Here is a 25,320-nt window from a genome sequence, read left to right as displayed (position 1 = left end):
ATACATCCTTTGTTTAACTTGTATCTGAATAAAGACTTACAGTTCCTAGTACAACTACATCTGCCAGTGACCCCGGTGCTGGATGGTTATGAGCGTGTCTGAGATGAAAACGGTGTTTGGGTGTTTATCATGCAGCAAGGAATGTGTGAAAATGGGTCACAGCCTTGTTGGAGACCACAGAGATGTGCCACACCCACAAGTGTAAGCAACACTCTTTCAACTATGATTTTACACAAACAGCATGATACAAGTGAATGCAGACATTTAAGTTAATGATATGAAGAAAATGAAGATTTTTAAATTATGTAAAATATTTTTATTTTGTTAAGCAACTCTAGGCTTAGCTTTTAAATTCTGTTCTGCAATTACTGTAGGTACAAAATACAATTACAAAATAACAATGACATGGGAATTATACTCAAATAACTTAAAACAAACTCAAGCAAACATGAGGAATTGAGTATTTTCAATTGTCAGAGTATTTTCTCTCATTTTAAATAGTTTATTAACATCAGAATAACTCGATGTTTTCAGTTAATCAACTGTGTCAAACCACATGTAGTTTGAATGATAATAAATGAACATAAATATGCTTATATATTCATACTTATTATTCTGATTCAACTTATGAGGAAACTAAATAATAAATACTCACAATCTGCCACAAATAGACCATATTTATGTTCACGGCTGCTTATACCAAAATGTTAATTCTTTAAACAGTAAATAATATTAATTTCAGGACCACTAATTAATTGATTATGTCAAGCTACAAGTTTTCAAGTACTTTCAAGTAACATAAAACATCATTTTAAAAGAGGCATTTATCATGTGGCAAAACCTGAACTTATTAAACAGCAAATGCCAGTGCCTTTGCACTGTAAATAGAGGTTAACTAACATATTCAGTTTCTTCACTTTTAATGTGGATATTGTAGCGAGTCATATATAACTGTACTTTCACATCATATTAAGACCTTTCATATTAATTATTACAACAGAAGGTTGCAGCAAAACAAATGCTTTTAGTCACACACACACACACACACACACACACACACATACACACACACACACACACACACACACACACACACACACACACACACACACACACACACACAAATAAAAATAAAAACAACAATAAAAAGTAAACATAAAATCAACTAGATCTAAACACTCTTTAAATACAAAAGGTTGTACACATAACTGATGTCTGGTGTGTTTGACAGTAACTCTAAACTGATTTGTTGGTTTAACAACAATTTGAACACTCTGCTTAAGGATTTTTGTTTATATTCTAAATACATGCTGACCAAAAACACAAATATAATAATGCATTTCCTAATCAGTAACCTGCAAGTATATAAAGTGGATCAGAGTAAAAAAACTCCCCCTCCATTGCTGTACTGGTACAAGGTAAAACTACATAATGTATGATTACTGTTACATATATGACTAAAATCAAAGTGAGGCCACGAGCTACTGCATTACCGCTCATGACTTTAATCCCTTAGGATATTAAAGTAGATAAAGATGTTCCAATCAATGAAGGAATGATGTACAACTTTGTTCTGTTACAACACACTAGTGTCTTACTGAAGAAAACTCTACATGTGTATCCATCACTTCATGTGCCTCTACCCTCATGGTTCTGTGATGAGAGAACTGTACAGCAGCGTAGTTGACTGAGTTATGATCCTGCTCCTGTACCAAGGTAAGATAATGCATATTAGTCACACTAAAATATAGTAATGACATATAAATACGTATAAATACAGACAATTTATTATTTTATTATATAATTATGTTATTTTATAATATACTATTTTAATCTTAAAAATTATTTGGAGATTATGATTTATACAATTGGTTAAATTTTGGATTATGTGCTTATGTTTGTGTAAATTGTAGATCAATGTTCACCAATACAATCACTTTCAAATGTAAACATATATTAAAATATAAATTACATAAAATCTCTTGTAGATTTTAGGGCTTTACGCTTGTTTCATGAATTTTCAGAATTACCTCTTGGTCTGTTTTAACTTTATAGCCATTTGCTGTAGGAAACATTGAAAAGAGCATAGTTAACTGTGTGTGCTGTTGAGCAGTAATAAGCATTCATCTCATAAATATACAGCAAGTCATATATAACTATATATCTCATTATACTTCTGTTTTGTGTTTTTCTCTTCAGAAGGAGAAGGAGAACACTGATGAGAACCATATTCACAGCACTGATCACCACCGTCAGGATGATAACATCTGAAGAACAGTGAACTGAAAAAGAAAAATGTAAAGAAAAAATATATTATTTTTAAACTGTACATGTGACAACACCAGGCAGGTGATCTAAATTTTGCAGCTGATCCACATTTATGTTTTAAAAACCAGAATGAAAACAGCAAACTGAAGTGAGGATGATTCTAATCCAAGTACTGCAGATTAATAAATCAATCAGAAACTGATCAGCAGAACATGAGATAACGAACCTTCTTCAGAATTGTTCCTGGAAACTGTCTCATTTTGCTCTGAAAAAAATAGTTTATTGATTACATCAGTTTATTACACAACATGCTATAAAACATAAGCACTTTAAATCATACATGCCATGTTTGTTGATGGATAATGTAGTGTGATTCTTTTGCACAGAAGGTACCTCTCACTTGTAAGTATGTTGCATTGCTGAAGTAAATGTTTATGCCCTGCTGAACGCCGAAGTAATACAGTCCTGAATCAGTGTGATTCACAGCGGGTATTGTGAGAGAGGTGTTCTGGGAGTTTACAGACATTACCATTCGATTACTTTGATGAACATGAGAACAGGGCCTGGGTGGGGAAAAAATACTGTAAAACTGGCATGAAACGTAAACTGGCACAGATCTGTCTGTGTGCTTTAACCAGTAAACATAAGTTAGTCCTGTTTGTTTATGTTGGTACCAAATGGTGACATCATCACCAGGTTTTGCCACCAATATGAAAGTATCTGGAGAGCCGAGAGTCACTGGGAGCAAATCTGTAATCCAGATAAAAACAACAAAATGAAAATTTTATTAAATGTTGTCATTTAAATTGGCCTCTTTGCCATCTTCAGAACAATAAAGTTTGTTTTAAATAATGTAATTGAGATTAATATGACATACCAGCACCACGGAACAGCAGAATCAGAACTGATAAACAAACCATTCCTGCTATCAGACATGAAGAGGAAATGTGACTCTTACATCAAACTCTGTTTTATGTAGTTGGAGGTGGGGCTTATACATTAAACGAAAATGTATAAAGTGCAGTCATTTGAGTGCAAATTTCTATTTGCATTTTGTAACACAAATGAATAGGTAATATACAACAAATTGAAGTCAACATACATTCATATACAAATTCATTAATGCTATAATATTTATTCATATCCATTAATATATTTGTTCATATTTACCACTGCTATCACTGTCAATATACAGCTTCACCTGTTGAAGCTCTGAATCTAATTTGTGAATCAAGACTATATTTTGTTTAGTACTTATACTATTGCAGATAAAACCATATAATTATATTACATTAAACTATAGTTTCTCAGGTAAATTGTGATGCATTTTTCCCCTGTTCATTTCAATTCACCTTGCTAACACAGCTAGTTAAACAATGGCTGACAGGGGTTGGGTGGGTTGTAACATAGCTTTTAAAGTGTTACAACCATCACCTTACATACAACTAAGAAAACAATTTTAAAAATAATTTTAAAGAAAGACTGACAGAGGTGTGCCTGCAAATGTTTTTTAAAAGACATATCTGATGAGGTCACAAAGAAGGACAAGTCAGATCAGTTGCAAAGGCACATGGTATCTGCCATGTAACACACACACACACACACACACACACACACACACACACACTGACATTATTTATTATTTGACCTACATGTTCTTTACACAGGTACATTGTATTAGTGTTCATTAAGCATACATGTTGTTAAATAAGTTTGTTCTAGTACACTAATTTACACACACACACACACGCACACACACACACACACACACACACACACACACACACACACACACACACACACTTCTAGGTGAAACTATTTTTGAAGCATTTTGCATGGTGTGGCCTCTGTTTTTGCTTCTTTTGTCTAATTGTTACAACTTACCCCAGCATGTGTTACAACTTTACAACTTACCCCGGTAGTGGGGTAGGTTGTAACAAGGGAACACCATGTATTTGACATCAACTCACAACGACTGTGATATTTCAATTGAAGTTTGAACTGGGGCCATTTGTAGTAAATAAACGGGTGTACTTTGTATAAAAGTTTTATGAGAAGTCTAGCTTAAAAAAAAGCAAAAAGTGTTACAACCATACCCGGTCTCCCCGATCAGTGATTAGTATTTGATCGGTGTCAGTGAAGGTTTTTCTTACATCAAACAGTAGGCTACCAGTGATTCTTATACTGTGAGTTTCCAACTTAGTATCTAACCAGATGCTTAACAGAACAGCGAAGCTGTTAGCATAAACTACTGCAGTGTACTGTAACAGATAGATACTCTCATTTTATGCAGACAATGAACAGCAAACTACACATTTCTAACAGTGAATGAGTCACATCATGTAATGCAGGGGTGTTCAAACTTTTTGCAATGCGGGCCAGATCTGGTAAAGTGAAACTGTTTGGGGGCCGACCATTATCTAATTTATGCAAATTATCTAATTTGTTTTACAGTAAATAAAAGGGGGGGCTGCTTTTTGTTTGCGTGGAGGGGATGGGACTTTTTGGGGAGGTCTTCTCGTGTGTACCAGGCCTACTGCCATCTCCTGGTGAAATATAAAATAGCGGGTATTTTATTTAGAGAAAATAGCGGGTGCTTGCGCATCGCATATTACTGATTTTATGGCATAGGCTGCGGGCCCGTGGAAGTTGATTTTTGGACATGCCTGGTGCAATGTGTTTTTAAGTGTGTTTTCATATTAATACGTCAATATGTTAACAACAAATTAACGTGATTTTAGAATTAGTGCCTTGTGACATTGTTTTCAGTAGCTTCCACATTTCATATTGCATTTCCTGGTTTGTGCGAAATCGTAAATGCAAAATATTGGTTTAGTTTTGTTTCTTGGTTAGTGTAATAGTTTGCTTATTTGTTTGTGTGTTATTCAGTTGTCAATCATAAGTTTATTACAAACAAGAACAGCATCAAATCAAGCACCATGGTCTTGCTTGAGAGGGGTGTCTGGCCAATGTGAAATCTTCTACTCTCGATCGCTGCATCTTCATACCTTTATATATATTTAGAAAAAGGGGCCTCAATATGTAGTCTAGACAGAGACAGGAAATCGGCCCACCTGACCTTTGACCCCTAGACTTGTACTCCTTTCAAAATCAGAACCATATGAAACCAACACTCTCTCACCTCTTCTCTGACTAGCTCACTCATAAGGAAAGATAAATGAATTTCAGACACTCTTACATTTAAACCTAATCACTACATAAAGGCCTACATACACTTAGACATTACAGTGGTTTAGTGAGTGTTTGCTACATGATTTGTTAGTGCTGAGTGCTGCTAGCAGTGGCCTCCTTGTGGCCTGATGTGCAGCAGGTGGCAAGATGAAGATCTGAACACACAAGCAAGTCATGACATACTAACCACATACAGTGACCATAGAGGAGACTGAAGCATATGTGGCAAATGGAAGTGAAGCAAACCACCCAAGAAATAAATGAGACAAGAAGAGAAATATAAGTATTTAAAAGAGGATGAATAATATACAACACAAACACCAAGGGTGTTCCAGTGATGGGTCGCATGGTGGTGTGACCCCTGGACTGAAGATGTGGCTTTAACACATACGAGGAATATTGACCCCAGTTCAGTAGGACACCCTCCTAAAATACTGTGGATTTTACATGTGATAATCTAAAGAATATCCCCGGGATCTACAGTATACTGTACTGAAGATGTAGATGTGGAAATAATTCTGTGCAATTTTATACTAATTTTAATATAAATTGTATTAATTGCATCATGTAATATTAATGTAGCTTTAATGTTCCCGCAAATGAGCATTCACATTTGAACTAAACCTGGGTTCTACATTTATTTTATCAGCAGACACTTGGCAGGTAATTGAATGGCTTGTTATAACAGAGCTCCTCAAGTGAACTTTTGTGGTTGGTTGTTGACGTGAAAAACAGAATCTGATGAGAACAGTGATCAAGTGGTTTTGAAGCAAAGCGTGAGGTAAAACTGGGGGGTCCACACTGAGGTTGGAAAATATTCAGACCACAGTGTGCAGAGAGCAGAAAGGCTAGAATGGCTGGCAGGGATGGAGCCACGGCCTTCAGTGTGGTTAACGAGTAGACACTGTGCAGACTTTGCACAGATAGACATGCACACACACCTGCAGATCTGTTTCCTTCACACAGTGCACTGGCCCAAAGGTAAAATTAAGTTATATGTTTTATTTATAAATGGAAACAAATACATGGAATATTTGGAATGTTTATTTATTACAAAATAAATTACAGATGAATCTACAACCATCAATCGAATAGTCTTAACAAGAAGCAAATTATTTCCAGAGCATTCGATCACTTTGGATAGTGATCCGCTAAATCACCAATGTAAGCACAGAAAATGTCAGCACCCCCAAACACTAAGCCAGTAACATTATCCCCAAACACTAAACCAGAACATCTGAGCTACAATATACTTCCACCAACAACTTAACAAATGGAGGGCTGGATTCTATCACCACTCTACCAACCAAGCTCCACCCCTACAAACCTAGCTTCTCCTCTACCAACCTAGCTCCACCTCTACCAACCAAGCTCCACCCCTACAAATCTAGCTTCTCCTCTACCAACCTAGCTCCACCTTTACAAACCTAGCCCTGTCTTTACAAACTTATCTGTATTTGAAATAGCGTACTACATACTGCACTCAGTATATACTGGATACTGCATACTGGTCCTCGTAGTAGTATGCAGTACAGTTTCCAGTATGCGACAAAAGCAAAGCGCACTACGGAGTCACGTGAACGTAGCGTTGCATGATGGGATGTAGTACACCACGAAGATAGCTCTGTTCGCATACTGGCATATTTTGCGGAAGTAGGATGTCAACCGGGGATGTTTCTCGTACTGCAAAAGTTATTTTATTTGCATACTGCATACTGGATACTGATTTGGGGCCCAAGCAGTACACCAGTAGTATGTAGTAGGTTATTTTGAACACACCCTAGTTCCACCCTAAAAACCTAGCTCCACCCTACAAACCTAGCTCCACCCTACAAACCTAGCTCCACCTCTACAAACCTAGCTCCACCCTACAAACCTAGCTCCACCTCTACAAACCTAGCTCCACCCTACAAACCTAGCTCCACCTCTACAAACCTAGCTCCACCTCTACAAACCTAGCTCCACCCTACAAACCTAGCTCCACCTCTACAAACCTAGCTCCACCCTACAAACCTAGTTGCACCCTACAAACCTAGCTCCACCTCTACAAACCTAGTTGCACCCTACAAACCTAGCTCCACCTCTACAAACCTAGTTGCACCCTACAAACCTAGCTCCACCTCTACAAACCTAGTTGCACCCTACAAACCTAGTTGCACCCTACAAACCTAGCTCCACCTCTACAAACCTAGCTCCACCCTAAAAACCTAGCTCCACCTCTACAAACCTAGTTGCACCCTACAAACCTAGTTGCACCCTACAAACCTAGCTCCACCTCTACAAGCCTAGCTCCACCTCTACAAACCTAGTTGCACCCTACCAACCTAGCTCCACCTTTACAAACCTAGCCCTGTCTTTACAAACTTATCTGTATTTGAAATAGCGTACTACATACTGCACTCAGTATATACTGGATACTGCATACTGGTCCTCGTAGTAGTATGCAGTACAGTTTCCAGTATGCGACAAAAGCAAAGCGCACTACGGAGTCACGTGAACGTAGCGTTGCATGATGGGATGTAGTACACCACGAAGATAGCTCTGTTCGCATACTGGCATATTTTGCGGAAGTAGGATGTCAACCGGGGATGTTTCTCGTACTGCAAAAGTTATTTTATTTGCATACTGCATACTGGATACTGATTTGGGGCCCAAGCAGTACACCAGTAGTATGTAGTAGGTTATTTTGAACACACCCTAGTTCCACCCTAAAAACCTAGCTCCACCCTACAAACCTAGCTCCACCCTACAAACCTAGCTCCACCTCTACAAACCTAGCTCCACCCTACAAACCTAGCTCCACCTCTACAAACCTAGCTCCACCCTACAAACCTAGCTCCACCTCTACAAACCTAGCTCCACCTCTACAAACCTAGCTCCACCCTACAAACCTAGCTCCACCTCTACAAACCTAGCTCCACCCTACAAACCTAGTTGCACCCTACAAACCTAGCTCCACCTCTACAAACCTAGTTGCACCCTACAAACCTAGCTCCACCTCTACAAACCTAGTTGCACCCTACAAACCTAGCTCCACCTCTACAAACCTAGTTGCACCCTACAAACCTAGTTGCACCCTACAAACCTAGCTCCACCTCTACAAACCTAGCTCCACCCTAAAAACCTAGCTCCACCTCTACAAACCTAGTTGCACCCTACAAACCTAGTTGCACCCTACAAACCTAGCTCCACCTCTACAAGCCTAGCTCCACCTCTACAAACCTAGTTGCACCCTACAAACCTAGCTCCACCTCTACAAACCTAGCTCCACCTCTACAAACCTAGTTGCACCCTACAAACCTAGCTCCACCTCTACAAACCTAGTTGCACCCTACAAACCTAGCTCCACCCTACAAACCTAGTTGCACCCTACAAACCTAGCTCCACCTCTACAAACCTAGTTGCACCCTACAAACCTAGCTCCACCTCTACAAACCTAGTTGCACCCTACAAACCTAGCTCCACCTCTACAAACCTAGCTCCACCCTACAAACCTAGCTCCACCTCTACAAACCTAGCTCCACCCTACAAACCTAGCTCCACCCTACAAACCTAGCTCCACCTCTACAAACCTAGCTCCACCCTACAAACCTAGCTCCACCTCTACAAACCTAGCTCCAACTCTACAAACCTAGCTCCACCTCTACAAACCTATCTCCACCCTACAAACCTAGCTCCACCTCTACAAACCTAGCTCCACCTCTACAAACCTAGCTCCACCTCTACAAACCTAGTTGCACCCTACAAACCTAGCTCCACCTCTACAAACCTAGCTCCACCTCTACAAACCTAGTTGCACCCTACAAACCTAGCTCCACCTCTACAAACCTAGCTCCACCCTACAAACCTAGCTCCACCTCTACAAACCTAGCTCCACCTCTACAAGCCTAGCTCCACCTTGCAAACAACACAATATGTTATTTTCAAATGACTGCAATCAGCATCTCTAAAATATATACAGAATCATATATAGCAAACTTGACCTGTCACCACTCTGCATCTTCCATTCTCCATAGAAGCACAAGTGCATGACACACAATGATTTAATTCAGAAAGGTTTATAGTCTTGGGTTGTCCTTAATCATTTCCTGCATACTGATTAATTTATTGATCAATTAGACAATGAAACATTACAGGTTAGCAGACATAAACCAATGGGCTTCATGCTGGTCAACTCCAGCAATGTTAAGGTTAAATCGTGATTTCAGAACCTGGAGTGCCCCTCCTCTACCCAGTGTCTTCTAACACTCCTCATTCTGCATACAAGTAATCAATCAGATGGTGTAACAGAGGGTCACCACTAGATGGCGTGCCAGGGCTGCATTTGTGCATTTCTGCATTAATTCAGTGTTTACCATATACAAGATCTTATATTACCTGCTAATAATAATAAGATACTGTTGAGTTTAAAATCCTCATTGAGTAAAGTCTCATTTACTGTAAACACAACCAAGCTGGGACCACAGCAACAAATGATTTGATAAGCTCACACACATAGTAGGAAAGTGAAAGTGGTTGTAACTTTGTGAGCATGTATCTTTATTTCATGGATGTTTTAATAACTTTGGTTTGTATGTAGGGATTTAGCTATCACTTCCAGTTTACTCAGTTTCAGTAAACTGTAAGCCATTAGCTGAGCCAGCTGCAGTCAGCCTGTTTTAGTACCAATTATTGCAAATAGAACTGTGATTATCAAACTTGCTGTTTTTTTACTGCTAAACATCCATAAGTACATAAGGACCATTGTCACGTGTGTACTTTGCAGAACCGTCCAGAACATCATACAGGAACAGCTGGACTACTGTAGCTGATGTTATTTGAAGGCAAATTTACTATAAATACACAATCTGGAATTGTATATAGACCATATGTCAAAACTGAAGCAACTAAGCTGGTAATATTTTTTAATTATTTTCCAAAAATTATAGATGTTAACTATAATATATTGTTAGTTAAAAATATAGAAGCATTTCCCAAGTTTTTAAGGGGAAAAGCCTGTAGTGGTTCATCTGTTTTCTGCCGTTAAATCAGCTGAAAGCTGACTGATCTGTCCAACCATTCTGATAAACACACTCTGTTTCTCTCTGTTTCTCAGCTGCAAGCTGAGAAAATGTTGCCAGAGGTCACATTTAAATACCAACCACCAAACTGGTTTATACCCAGTTCAGTTCATGGTTCACATCTAAAGTAGGCTTACGGCTCGTGATCCTGTCTGGAGCAGGTGACCAGCTTATCACTTCTGAATGGCACCGTATCAACTTGCCATAATTTCTTCACATAGCCCATCAGCTCATTCACCTGAGTTGGTACCGATGTCACCAAGCAGTGGTGTGGGCAAGCCGTCTGGTGTACCATTCTAGCAGGCCCCTGTAACGCCCAGCCCAACCTCATATGAACTGCAGCGGGGCCTCCCGCAGGCCCCAACCGGACCGGCTCCATGGGAGTAATGAGATGTGGGTGGTCACTCCCGATGAGTAGAAGGGGTCTGACGGTCTTGAAGGTCTGTATGGGCAGACCAACCAAGTGCTTGTATTTTCGCTGAAGCTGCTCCATGGGGTAGGTATGATCTGCTAGGTCGATGCGAGCTGCAGTGAATGCTCCTGTGATGCGATACTTCCGTCTGGGGTTGGCAGGAGTGGAAATCGAGAAGGACACTGATGCACCATGGAGAGTCTGAACATCTTGTCGTATACTACGCAGTGTTAGATCTTCTGGGGCACCTTGCAGACTAAGCCTGTCTGTGGGAGCAGACAGCAGCATTGTTCTCTCTGAGCCATCATCTAAGAAAGCGAAAGAATCAAATGTCTAGTTGGTGTGATGAATGAGTATGCGGACAACTTTTAGCAGGACTCTGGCGTTGACCTCATGAAGCACCTGTAGGTGTTTTCCCTGACACAGACCGCAAGCCTTCTTAGGTTACACTGCGCTGCCTGATGCTGTCATGCACATCAACATCTTCGACTGGTCCTTATCCTACCTGCGTTGTGGTGAGCTTAGATATTGCTGTTGGGGGAGATCTGGGGTGGGCCGGGGGGGTGCTGGGTTCCGGACTCAGACCAGCATATCTTCACCGTGTTGATGTCTGTTGTTGTATGATTATTGCGAGATTGGTATGGTAGTGGGTGCCTGCATGGGTGCGATGTACATATAGCACAAGGTGTGTGGGTGTATATGTATGTGGGTGTACATATGGGATGAATGTGTGTGGGTGTGTACGTGCGTGAGAGAGAATATGTGTTTAGGTGTATGTGGATGTCTACTACTCTGCGGCGGGGGTTTTGGGGGTCTGGGCTTGGATGCGGTGGTGGGGTGGGGTGTCCCCCTGGTCTCCCCGGGGCGACCACTCCCTGCCTCGAGCGGGGGGGGCAGCGAAGCTTGGTGCCCAATGAACCAGCTAGCAAGCTGGCTCTCCTCCCTTACCCTTTCCTCTGGACCTAAGCATCCCCCCCCCCCCCCCCACACACACACACACACACGCACACAGTCCTTTTACATTTAGGATCCTGGGGGGCAGGCATGTTACCCAGAGGTTGACAAGGTGGGCCTGCTACCATGGTTCACCCGTTTCCTCACCACTGTCTGTCCCTCAGTTTTTACTGCACTTTAGACATTGAGGGGCTTTGAGGGGACGGTGTGGACGAACACTGAGCAGTGGCCCAAGGCTTTGACCACGTCTGTCCCAGCACCTGTCCCCTCAATTTTAACTGCACCATAGTATCACACACTACCACACATGCATATACACCAACACCTACACACAACACAGCACTGGGGGTGGAGGGGTGGGAAGGCCTTCCTTCACCCGTTTCCTGCTCCCTGCCGGGGCGGGGGTGGGTCGCTAGCGCGGAGCTGGGCTGGGGGCGTCCTTGGGCTGCTGCCGATCCTTGCTGGTCCGGCCATTTGCCCCCGCCGCAGAGAGTGTGTTAGTTTGGATGTATGTGTGTTTTTGTCTTTGTCACTGTTTGTATAGGTAGATGAATGAGTACGTGTTGGGGGGGGGGGGGGGGTATGGGGACGTGTGAGGGGGTATATATGTCCGCAAGAGTGTATATGGGTGTGGGTGAATGTGTGTGGGGATGTATGTTGGAGTGGATATGCATGCAGGTGTATATATGTGAGGATCTAAAAGAGTGTGAGTTTGGGGGTGTGTGTGTGTATGTATGTGTATAAGGATAGGTGTAGGTGTATACATGGTAAGGGTGTATATAAGGGGGTGTGTATATGTATGTAGGGGTGTAGATATAGGGGTGAATGTAAATATTAGTTTGAGTGTATGAGGACAGCTGGTTCTGGGTCGGGGGCTAGTCGTGCCTGGTCCACTCCCGGCTTCTCCCCTGTGATTACTGCTCTACTCCAGAGGGGGGGGGGGGGGGGCCTTGGGGTTCCGGGGCCTGGATTGGTGCTCCGGCATGGGGGCGGTTGGCCCGCTCCCCTGGGGGGTTGTGGTCCGGGGCGGCTCGGGACTCCTCGGCGGGAAGGGGGCCCTGCCGGGTGGGGGGCTTTGTTTCCTCTGGTTCCCCTGGACCTGCACTCCTTGGCTGGGGGGGCGCTGTCCGGGGTCTCCCTCTCCCGCCTGCGGGGGCAGGCATGCGAGGGTCACTGGGAAGTGCTGCCCTGGGGCTCCACAGCTCCTGGGGGGGACGTGGGCGGGTGAGATTCCCGGGTCTTTCTCTGCTTACCTCTGGCCTCTGGGGGGATGTTGTCACAGCTTTCTACCCTCGCTGGCAAGTACATTCCATACATTTATCCTATGTTGCACTTTTGTGTTGCACATAGACACACATTCACACATACATATACATCAGTCATTTGTGCTATATGTCTTGGGTACACTTTCTGCTCTTCTTTGCAGTGGTCATTTGAGCTGCTTGTTTTTTTACTTTTTTTTTTATACATATATATGTGTACGTGTGTGTGTGTATATGTGTATATTTGAATGTGTGTGTGTGTGTGTATGTATGTGTGTGTATATATATATATATGTATATATAAAATTTATTTATTTTTTCTCCCCGCCCTTCTGTCTTTTCCCTTTTTATTCTCTCTCTCCCCCTCTTTTCTTTTCCCCTCTTTTCTATACTGTCACGGTGAGGCGGCCCCCTACCGGCCGCCTCCGTCCACAGCGGCTGTTGTTGTTATTGTTTGGTGACGTCATGTGCGTCCCTCAGGTGGGCGGAGCCCATGATCCGTCTCACCTGAGAGTCGTTTGTTTGCCTATATATGTCTTGTCTTTGTACCAGTTGACCGCTGGTCATTATATCCTTAATTTGGATCTTTTGCACGGGTTTTGGTTTGCACACTTTCTATTAAACCATCCTTTTTCCCTGAGACTTGGCGTGATCGCTTCCTTTTCAGTTGCTCACACTGCCCGTCACATATACTCTATCCTCTCATGGTCCACCTAATCCCAATAATTATCACTTCACACTATATTATACAGAATTGTTATTATTTGATCCATTATTTGATATAAAAACAAAGTTGTCCTCCAAAGATGGGGGGGTGGAGGTGGGCCATAAAAAAAAAGATATTGCAGTACACTGACTGAGGTAATGCTCTGAACTGTCACAGGCTCTTCCCTTGCGAGGGAGCTTGATTGGGTGGAGTGCTCTCCTTTTTCATCGCTTCACCAGCGCCATGCAGCACAGTAACTGATCTCCTTCCCTGACACGGTTCTTGTCTAGGCCTCTGTCCTTCCCTGGTCCCCTTTGCAGGTAGCTGGCCCTCAAAATTCAGCTATGCTGCAAGGTGAAGCAGGGTGTAGCTGGTCCCGGAGTAGTGAAACATGTGGCAGCGAAACTCTGCCCTCTGCTCGGCTGGACTGTGTGTGAAGAGGTGACCGTGATCTGGCGGGAACTGCAGGCTGTGGAACTGTCAGCTGTCGTTCAGGATGCTGCTGCCTCATCGGTAGAGTCCAGGAACTAGGAGGGGGTGCTGAGATCTTGGTGCTTAATACCTGAGGCAAGTGAGTAGTTCCACGTATGGCGTCCTCCTTCTGCGTTTGCGTTGTGAACTGGAGCATGAGGAGATGTCTTCGCTTCAAGGTGTATATTCTCGTCAATTGCCTGAGCCTCCATCTTGATGGCCTGAAGCTCTCTAATCATCTGGTCGAGGTGGTCCGTTAGCGGTCGGTCGCTACATGGCTGCACCTCTTCTGAATCGTTTGGCCAGGGAGGTGGCACAGGCCACTCATCCTCTTCGCTATCTGGTTCACTCTTGCAGGATGGCCACATCTGTTCTGGGGTCGGGTCCTGTTCTCTAACGCACGTGTCTTGTTTCAGTTGTGTGCTATGAAGAGGACTTTGGTCAGACTGGAGGTGACGAGCTGTATCCACAAGCTCCTTCATATCTGCTCTGATGGAGCCAAGTTCAGCTTGGTCAGATGAAATGCGCTGCTGTGACTGTCGGAGTAGGAGGCGTTCATGCTGGATCTCCTCCACCTCTACTCTGATATCCTCTTCAGGCTGCCGAGAGAGAGAGAGTATAAATGTGGAGTAGAGTAATCTCGTGTCGCTCCCCTATATATTTGAGCGTAGCTGAGATGCCCACTGGTTCTCTGCTTCAAACATAAGACGGGTGCCAGGATAGCACACATTTGCCTCTGTCCAGGCCTCATCATATCCCATGGGCTGGTGGGGTGGTGAACTGTGAGTGTAGTTGAGGGGGGTCATCTTGGCCCTTCCCTCCCAATACGGATTCCGCCCATCATCGTGTCCATGCCTGTGGGGATGATAACCGGCTAATGCTACCTCATACTCCTCATAGCGAGTTGGGAGCCGCAGAAGCCGCTTGGTACGTACATCCTGTGTCTCTTGTTGCTGAACTGCATCTTCAGGGGTAAACACAGCTCTATCCAGTTCAAAGGACCATTAAATGTAATGAAGACTAAACTTGAGAGTTAGAGCTGGTCACCAGTCTACCCTCTTTCGCTGTATTCAACCCCGGTGTGTCGGCCAGAACACCACTTGAGGCCAGGATGCGTTCAACTCTTTATTCTCCAGTTCAAGGCAGGAATATGAATGTGAGGTGTGTGTTCCAGGATGGCTGTGTATAGTGCAAATCTGTGTATGTGTGTGTGGTCTGAAAACACAAATACAGATATGAGATGTATAATCTCCAATTATAGATAACAAGCACAACAATAGAAATATAATAAACAGTACAACTGGTACCTTTGCACCATCTGGTGGCGGATATACACATTTGTCTTAATGACTTATTAAAGCTGTACAAAGAAATGTGTAACTACTCGTAACAGCAAAATAATACCCTATGCAAATAGCTATAAGGTAACAAACACATATAACCATAAGGGCCGGACATTACACACATTGTAAAGAAACAAGTCATCGTAAATGAACTAACTTATTAATCACGTGCTAACCGCTAACTTATGAGTTAGCTAAACCCATGCAGTGAACCCAATGTAAATAATATCATAAGCTTTTATTTAAATGCTTTCTCTCCTTTATTGCTTTTATTTTGACATTGGTAAATCCGGAAGTAGTGGTCCGTCAGACGCACAACTGAACAGAGCACAAAAATATAGTTCAGAAACGCGAGCAAAAGAGAGGGAACAGGGGAAGGAACATTTACCTGAAGAATTTTCACGTTTGAAAAGTGCTGGAATTTTGACTAACGTAGCCTACTTTAAAATGCTTGAAATTGTAATGGTATTTCTTTTCACAACAAATAGCTGTGACTGAACAGTTTGCTTGTATTACGTTTACAAATACATTTACAAATAGTACCGCGCAGCTACACACCGCGACTACTACTCCTCACGGTGAATTCCCTAACAGACAGGCACTTGGCCTCTCAAGGTGTCTTAGCCCTTTAAGTGACACTGGGGGGCGGAGCCTGTGCGCGCCAGCGTTGCGTTATCAATAGTTTCCCTCCTCTGGATTTTTGGATTAAGCAGTTTCTTCCTCGGTTACCGAACCTGCTTCAATACATTGTTACTGTTAAAAATGCACTTCCAATAATGAGTATTGGAAAAATTAATTTTGTTGCTGAATGTAACTACTAAAGTAACTTGTAAACTAACGTAGTTACTTTTAAAATCAAGTATTCAGTAACGTAACTAAGTTACTTTTAAAAGCAGTAATCAGTAATCGGATTACTTTTTCAAGGTAACTAAGCCATCACTGCTCATAAGTTCAGAAGTGTTTGATGTGTTCAGATGTGTTCAGAGGTCCAATGATATTTGAAAGGTTCATGTTGAGAAGGAGGATGATGGGTGATTTGGTTCAATGCAATTTTGTACATACACTCACATGCACATACACATATATGCACATATACACACAGACAACAAAGCAACAAGAGCAACAGAAACTTTTTGGAAGGGGAGGACGATGAGAGAAGGAGATAAAGGAGGAAGATGAGGGATGAAGATGAGAGGAAGATGAGAGGGTGTGAGTTAGCACGGCAGGGGAAGTGACTCGAGACTCAACACAACAGCACAGCTGCATGATGTAGATGGAACTTGGCAAATCAGAGGACAGATAATGATGTTAAGTGTTTTAAAGGAAGCTTTCTTACTCTTGAGATGTTTTTCAGAGCATTAATTTGTTTTATCTGTTCAGTGGGTAAGTAGACAAGCTTTTGGACTTAAAGACTCTTTTAGTTGTTAGAGGGTAAATATTAATGTTGACCATCCATTTAAACATTATGGATATGCAGAATTTAACAAATGCAACATGTATTTTATCGAAATCCACACTGTCATCTTCTGTGTGTTGTCTAGCTGTGCATTTGTCAGTGTGATAAATGGATATTTCTTGAAAGACTACACTGTCAAAGGCTCTTTAATATCTCCAACGATGAAAGTGCTCTGTTACAAAAGAGGCCTGTGTGTTGTGCCTGAACACATATTGACCAGTCGGAGAGGGATCCAAATGCGGAAGAATACCTCTTTTATTTAAATGAAACACTTGTACAGAAAACGGCAGGTGAATCACTAGGTGAATTGTGGCTACTAGACCTCAGCAAGAATTAATTACAGTGACTATCAGTAGAAATATTTATACAAATGACAAAACTCAGTAGTCAAACAATGATGCAAACACACATTCTGGCAAACCTCAGCGAATTACAAAGTTTGTGGATTAGAAGAAATTCAATAATGAGTGTTATTAATGAGTCTGTGATTGAATCCCTTCCAAAGTTATCCTATTTGGATATACAAGTAAATGATTTTTCGTGTGAATGTGACAATACCTGATTCATTATCTGGACAATCACCAACAATGATACGCAAGTTGTAAATGTTGATCAGTTCACATGCAGCTACCCATCCAATCTCAGAGGTAGTCGACTCATAGATCTTGATTTAAACTCCTGTACTGTTGATGTGGGGTTTTTATTATTCATCTCCACCCTGCTCAGTTCATTCCTCTATCACTTCCTGAAATGGCAGGTTGTTTAGGGAGAGCAGGGCTTGAGGTTGTGTCTGCACCACAGGGACTTCCAGCCAGGAAAACCCATCATAGACAACATCGTGGACGGCATCTACGGCAGCCGCAAGACCATCAGTGTGATCAGTGGCCACTACCTGGAGAGCGAGTGGTGTTCCAGAGAGATCCAGGTGGCAAGTTTCCGCCTGTTTGATGAGAAAAATGACGTCTTCATCCTGGTGTTCCTGGAGGATATTCCAACACATCAGTTATCTCCATACTACAGGATGAGAAGTTAGTTAAGAAACACACATACCTCAGCTGGCCCAGATCACAGCAGGACACCCAGGACTTCTGGCAGAAACTGAGCGCAGTTCTGGAACCCAATCTGGAAAACACGACATAATTCAGTGAAGAGATGTGAGTTGTGAGTAGTGAAGACATGTAAGGTTTTCACTAAGGTTTTAACTTTCATAAAACTTCAAAAATCTAATTCAGAATTATTTGTATGGTGCTTTTAACAACACGATTCATCATAAATCTTCACAGAAATTTTAAGAATCAGAGTGAGCTGCTAATGACCAACACACAAGCCAAGGTGACCATGTCAACTGATTATTTATTGAGAACAAGAGAAAGAAACCTTAATAAAGAGCCAGGAAGGGAACCAATCCTCCTTTGTTCAGCACTGAATGACAAATAAACACATAACAAATAAAGTTACTTTTTACTTTTAATTAGTGGTGGGCTGTAACGGCGTTAATGGTGTTCATTAATTTGATACTCTTATTGGGCGATATAAAAATTATCGCCGTTAATCTATTCTTAAAGTTGGGTTGGGTTAAACTATGATGACTGTCAACTTGATAGTTAGCTTGGCTGTATTCCTAACCAAATTGCACAGTAGGGGCGAGAACGAGTTTTCAAACCTGTGAATTACAAATCGTACGTGTGTTTACATGGATGCAGCCACGAAGTCACCAGGTTTGCCAGCAGCACATTCAATACCATCCAACCCCACCTACTGGTGGACAAACTGGTCAAGTTAGGTGTTAACCCGAGGCTCATCATATGGATGAATAACTTCCTGTTAAATCGTACTCAGCAGGTTAGATTTAATCAGGCCATCTCATCCCCTAAGGTCATTAACACAGGTGCTCCCCAAGGATGTGTGCTGTCTCCCATACTCTACACTTTATACCAATGAGTGTCATGCTCTTACAACTACACACTCTTATTTTAAGTACAGACGACACTGCCCTGGTGGGGTTCTTGAAAGCAGGGGAGCTGTCAATGACCAGCTTTGAAGAGGAAGTGAAGAGCTTCATAAAATGGTGCTTTGACAATTTCCTTAATATTAACACAAGCAAAACTAAATAAATGGTTATTGGTTTTAGACGTAGTGCAGAAGAAGTACCAAACACTGTCGTCAACAACACACCGATAAAGAGAGTTAACACTTACAAATATTTAGGGGTTGAAATTGATGATCAGTTGAGATTCGACAAATGTGCCACTGTTAAGGTGAAGAAGCTTCAACAAAGAATGTTTTTCTTAAGGAAATTGCATAGTTTTAATGTTGACACTTAGAGCTATTTTACAAGTCTGTACTTCAGTGTGTCTTGTCCTTTGGTCTGGTCTGTGTCTTTGGTAGTATGCGTAAACAAGACCAGGATAAATTGCAACGCATTATTAAAACAGCTAGCAGGATAATTGGGTGCAATCAAATATCAGCTGCCCAGCTGTTTCAAGACACCATACTACACAAGGCTGAAAGTATTATTGCAGACACTACCCACCCTTTACATAATAGATTCCAGTTAAGTCAACGTGGTAAGGGGAGGCTACTACAAAGGAAAATAAGAACAACTAGGTTCAGTAAGTCATTCGTTCCTCTTGCAATTAGAATGGTTAATGAAAGACAGTTCTCAGCAAGGGACTTGACACTGTAGCACTGTGTGTGTGTGTGTGTGTGTGTGTGGTATTTTTATCCTGTTTATGTTGTTTGTACCATACGCACCATGACCATTTGAATTTCCCTTCTGGGACAATAAAGTTAACTTTGACTTTGACTTTGACTTTGACTTGCTTCATGGAAAATTCATTTTTAGGAACGTAAAGTGTTACCGGAGCGGAGCTCGGAGCGGTCGTTTTCTGCATGGGCCTAGCGCTAGATTCGTCGCTATTTAAATATTTATTTTTAACCGTTAAAACTACAGAGGACCAAAACTGGCTTTTGAAAAAGTCCCCCCCAAATTACGCAGACATCCCAAGTCTCCCGGAAGCTGCGGGAGTCTCCCGCATTTCGGTAGTGGCTCCCTGATACCCGCGAGTCACATATAATCTCCCGGAATTCAGAACAAGTGCCCCACATAAACGTGCACACAGGCGACATACTATTTTTTCTCAAATCGCGAGTGGGAAGGAGAGAGAGAAAACAGAGAGGGTTCTGATTGACCCCCCCCCCCCCCCCCCATCAACTTACACTCACCAACCCCCCCTCAAAAAACTTACACTCAGGGGGGCAACCTCCCTGAAATCAACTTTTGCAACTTGGGATGTCTGAATTACGTCCGTGAGGTTAAATGTACTAAATGTTGGCTTACATTTCAAATATCATGTTTAGCTGAATAAACATGTTATCAACCCCTTTTAATGTACAGTATGTAGGCTTACAAATTCATGTTTAACTGAATAAACCGTTGAACACGAGTAGCCTACATTTTATTGAGCATGTTTTTTTCTTCAAGTAGAACAGCTTTCTCAAGCAGTCATTGATGGATTTTGGAAATGAGATGAGCACCTGGTCTAATGCACCCTCTGTATTAAGAAACCCCATCTCAAAAACTGACTTTTAGTCATTACTTGGGTAGCACGCATATGAGCCATTTTAATATAGATTAATCTAGATTAATCTAGATTAATTTCAAGATTTCAGTGAGATTAATCTAGATTTAAAAAATTTATATATGCCCACCCCTGCATTTAATTAAGGTGTTACATTAACAATTGTAGTTTGTAAGACTTATGAAATGACTAACCTAACATTTAGCAGAGGTGCTCAGATTATTCAGTGAGATCCATTTGGTAGTTCTAGTAAACAGAGAAACATCTAAACACAGTTGTGCAGGAGAGATTAATGAGGTGGTGATGCACTCTTCACTAAAGTCTCTATGGCAACCAGGAATCTTATCTGGAGAGTAGGTGGCACATGCAGATGAGTGATCGTGTCAGCTGAAGAGTCCATGATGTTCATGTTCATAATACCATAAACGTCAAAGCTCAGGTGAGATCTGTGCGCTGTTCATAGTACCATAGACGTCACAGCTCACTGTTTAAGAGCTTGCTGTGTGGCTCAGTGTTTCCTCCGTTAACATCTGGGATTAATGTTCAATCAATTAGAGGGAAATGCCCACTGTTGACCCAATGACACTTTACTCTGGAACCCCACTAAACCACAAATGTCCACTTTTTGTTTTATTTTGTTTTGAGAGAAAGATGTTTATTTAGTAGTATAAATGTTTATTAGTATTATTATTATTATTGTAACACCTGGCACCGCCCCCTCCCTGTCTGTCTAGCCTGGCTCCTCCTCCTCTGGTCTTCTTCTGTTTAGTTCCGCCTCTGTCACGGTGACAGCTCCGGACCCTTCCCAGTGGGCGTTTTGCTATGTCGTCTGAGTGCAGTTATATCCATGTTTGTAGTTCCGTGTGGGTCGTTTGTGAGCATGTTCGTAGTCTCACCTGTGCCTTGTATCGAGATCACGAGGGTATGTGTTAATCACCTATATAATGTGCGTTCGCGCAATGTCTTGTGCTCGTCTTTGTCTAAAGTTCATGCCAGCGTGAGTGTGTACTTGCATTCTTGCGGTAGAAGTGCTGGACTTGTTTGTTTTCGTGTCCATTAAAGTGTTTTTTGTCACCACTATTACGCTCGTCATGCCTCCTCCTTCGTGCGTAACAGCCTCTGTTTTTGGTTTCTATGGTTTCAGTTCTTTTTCTCATTGAGTTCAGCTGTTGCTTGAGTTTAGATAAAAAAATCTTTATGGCACACCAAACTCACAGTAACGATCTAATTTGTGAAGCATGCAAGGTATTCTACCAGGCATATATTGAGGTTACTGATATAAAAGCAACTCAAATTGAATTTGAGACAAGAGAGCAACGTGCATCTGATTTGTGGCACAGTGCAAGAAAACTCAGAATTACAGCTAGTTCTGCAAAAAAGGTTCCAGTACATACTACCACAAAAAAAGACAAATTTCTATGTGAGCACATGTACCCTACCTTTAGAGGCAACTATGCAACCAATTATGGAAAAGAAAGTGAACTTGCAGCTTGCAAACAACTGAAAGACAAGGGCATAAATATTTCACACAGAGGGACTGTTATAAGTCTCCAAGAACCTTGGCTCTCAGCAAGTCCAGATGGAGTCATTGACTCCAGTGTGCTTCTTGAGATAAAATGTCCTGTGCCAAACAAAAGCCACATGTCACTCATTGATCAGCTTACTCATAAATGCAGTGACCTCAAATTAGTGGATGGAAAGCTTCAGCTGCAGAAAACTGGTAGCAGAGGATACTACATGCAGTTACAACTTGCAATGTTCTGCACATGTCTGAACACAGCCAGATTGTTCATCTGGACACCTAATGAGAATGTCATTCTTACAGTTAAGTTTGACAATGTGTATGTACAGGAGCATGTACAGCGTCTGAAAGGTTTTTACTTTTCATGTATGCTGCCTCACCTTGTAGATGAATTTGTTGGGGGACGGTTTACACTGAATAGCAGATATGTTGACATTATGAGAAAGTTATAGATTAAAAGTATAATGTGTGCTGTACAACAGAATCACATCTCTGAATGCATTTGAGCTGTGTAAATAAATTACATTCATTGTAATGTAAAGCATGTACAACATAGCACAGAAATACAATTTATTCAAATTGTCTTCACTGCAATAACAATACACTTCACAAGTTAGAGGTTATGTAAACAATTCATTACATATAACATGTTCAAAATATACCAATGGTTTCCATACGGCTATGATAATACTAAATATTTTACAAATACATTTATCTTCAGTAAATAATCAACTTTGTTCCAAGATATCTTTCTCTAGACATTTATTTGTCTGTGTTTTGATAAAATATACTTCTCAAAAAGGAGAATCAGTGTCGGATCTGGTGCTTTGTATGACCACAACTTTTTAAATTTAATGTAGAATACATATAGTAGTGTTACTTGTACCCTTAAATAAAATTACTCAGAATCACGAATATGTTCATCCCTTAGGTTCACAAGGGCAGCACATACTCTGAGAATTTTGTCTATCTTAGACCCCATGGTAATTGGTACAACCTGTGACAGAATTTTATATACTTTCAAACGTCAAATTGCTCTTTCCACATGGATTCTAACATTTGCAATTCTTCTAGTTGCAGTGACCTGTTCTTCAGTGAGGTGAGCTCCTTTTTTAGTGAATGATGGCATTACTAACTTTACTTTTCTTTCGAAGAGTACATCTCTTATTAAAAAGCCCCGGTCTGCCATTACTTCATCTCCAGCATTCAAGTAATCTAAAATCCCACAGTCCATTGTTATAAATTTATCACTGGATCTGCCACCATAAGCTGCAGAGATGAACATGATAAGTCCACATGGGGCAACTGCTACAAGATATTTTACTGTGTTGTGTGAATAGTAATGGCTATATGATTCACCCCTTGAATCCAAGTTTTTGGGTTTTTGTAGTAGGCTCTCGCTGCAGTCTAAAAAGCATGTAATATTTGGAAATGTTTTAAATGCTGCTGGCATTGTTGCCTGTATAGTTTCCTTTGGAAGCCATGGAATAAGGGGTCGTAAGACCTCCTCCAATTTGTCAATCCAATATGAGATGATCTTACTTGCCATGCTCTGTGATACACAGAATTGCCTACTCAGGTCTCCTAACACACGGTTCAGTTTCAACTTCATAAGCGTCAATAGCAATTGGTCTTGTATGGGCATTTTAAAAGCACTGCTGCTAAACATTTCCAGTGTTGAAACAAGGGTGTCGAATGTTTGAAGTTTTAAGCCAGTGTACAGCAGGGAATCTGTGTCATTTTGTAACATGAAGTACCCAAAGTCATTACACTGTGTCATCTGGTCCCGCGTAGCCTTTTCCTTGACTGTCTTTGTGTAATCATGATCAAGCAGGGTGCAGTCTTCCCACTGTGTGTGAACAGAGTGGCACTGTGAGGCAGATGTACATTGAATGCTTGATAGTTCTATGTCAGAGGGTTCCAGGGGGAGGGCCGCACTGCAATCTGATAAGACAAGTGTAAACACAAAGTAAATACAGGAAAGAAAATTATACATGTATATCTAAATAGCAAGAGGAGAATAATATCACATCACTTCTTAGATCCCTGCTAACAAATACAACATGTCCAACTCAAGCTGGTTAAGATGGTCAACTACCTTTTGATTTTGACCTGCATATGGTATGTTATATTTTCAGTTTGATGGCTTAGCTGGTCAAGAAGCATGACCAACTTGACCAAGCTAGAAAACAATTATGACCGAGCTTAACCATGCTGGTAGACTAGTATGACCAGCAAAAGCATACTGGCCAACCAACACGACCAATATCTAATTCCACATACACTATGCTGGTAAAAAAGCTGGTTAACCTGTTGCAAGACAGTGTTGTAAAACCACAGAATCAGTTAATAAGAGTTCCGCACAAGAGAAAGAGTTAATCACACTCACGAGGTTCACCGTCTGCATCTTCATTGGGGTTGGTGGTTGTAGATGCCGTTTGGCTCATGCAAATTAGCTTCCGTCGCTTCTTTTGGGGTGGTCTATCATAACCCAAATACAGCTCCGGGTCAGGATGTAGCTCTGTAGGCTTCTTTTCAACGAAGTGAAACGAGCAAACATATATCTTCTTTGGAGGGTATTTGAGTTTTAAAGCTGCAAGCCACGCTAGGCTCCTTCCTTTGGGCATGGAATGCAAAGCATAAGGAGCTGGACACGGACAGTGTTTACGAAGCTGGTGATGTTCAAAGCATGTATTTTCCAACAACAACTTCAACTTTTTTGAGTTGTAATGGCACCCGACAACGGCACACGTCGAGCCTGAACTCATACTTGAAGCACAAAATCCAAGCTACTTTTATTCGTCTCAAAGCTCAGTCACTATCACCAGCAATGTTTTGGTTAGCGATGCTGAAACGCTAGCGAGAGCGGAACTAATGAACCATAAACCGGAAATAGTGAGACGTCATGGCAACCCCCATTGGGATTCCAGGAATAACGTGGATAGTCACACTGAAGAAACATGTGACACCTTTGACTTCAGAAGAATACCACACCATTAATGAGTGTCTGGGTGTGTCATCTACCTTCAATGAAGCAACCACTGAGTTATCAGAGGAACGGAGAGTGTCAGGATTCAAAGTCATTTCTCTCAT

The 25,320-nt window shown here is 41.6% G+C and overlaps 1 long non-coding RNA gene and 1 pseudogene across 1 annotated transcript; one reads left to right on the top strand and one right to left on the bottom strand.

Annotated features, from left to right (window-relative positions):
• Positions 1–300: 300 nt before the first annotated feature.
• On the bottom strand, positions 301–3,202 carry LOC143509699 (uncharacterized). The gene is made up of 6 exons (XR_013129739.1): positions 3,146–3,202; positions 2,662–3,018; positions 2,495–2,533; positions 2,175–2,282; positions 2,031–2,062; positions 301–1,706 (listed from the first exon to the last, which is right to left on the bottom strand). It is a non-coding gene; the product is annotated as an uncharacterized LOC143509699 (long non-coding RNA).
• Positions 3,203–17,521: 14,319 nt separating this feature from the next.
• On the top strand, positions 17,522–18,264 carry LOC143509608 (toll-like receptor 13; annotated as a pseudogene).
• The last annotated feature ends 7,056 nt before the right edge of the window (positions 18,265–25,320 follow it).

The sequence above is a fragment of the Brachyhypopomus gauderio genome, chromosome 3 (genome assembly GCF_052324685.1).
Source record: "Brachyhypopomus gauderio isolate BG-103 chromosome 3, BGAUD_0.2, whole genome shotgun sequence".
Classification (NCBI taxonomy): Eukaryota; Metazoa; Chordata; class Actinopteri; order Gymnotiformes; family Hypopomidae; genus Brachyhypopomus; species Brachyhypopomus gauderio.
This window is presented reverse-complemented; position numbering and strand designations above follow the sequence as displayed.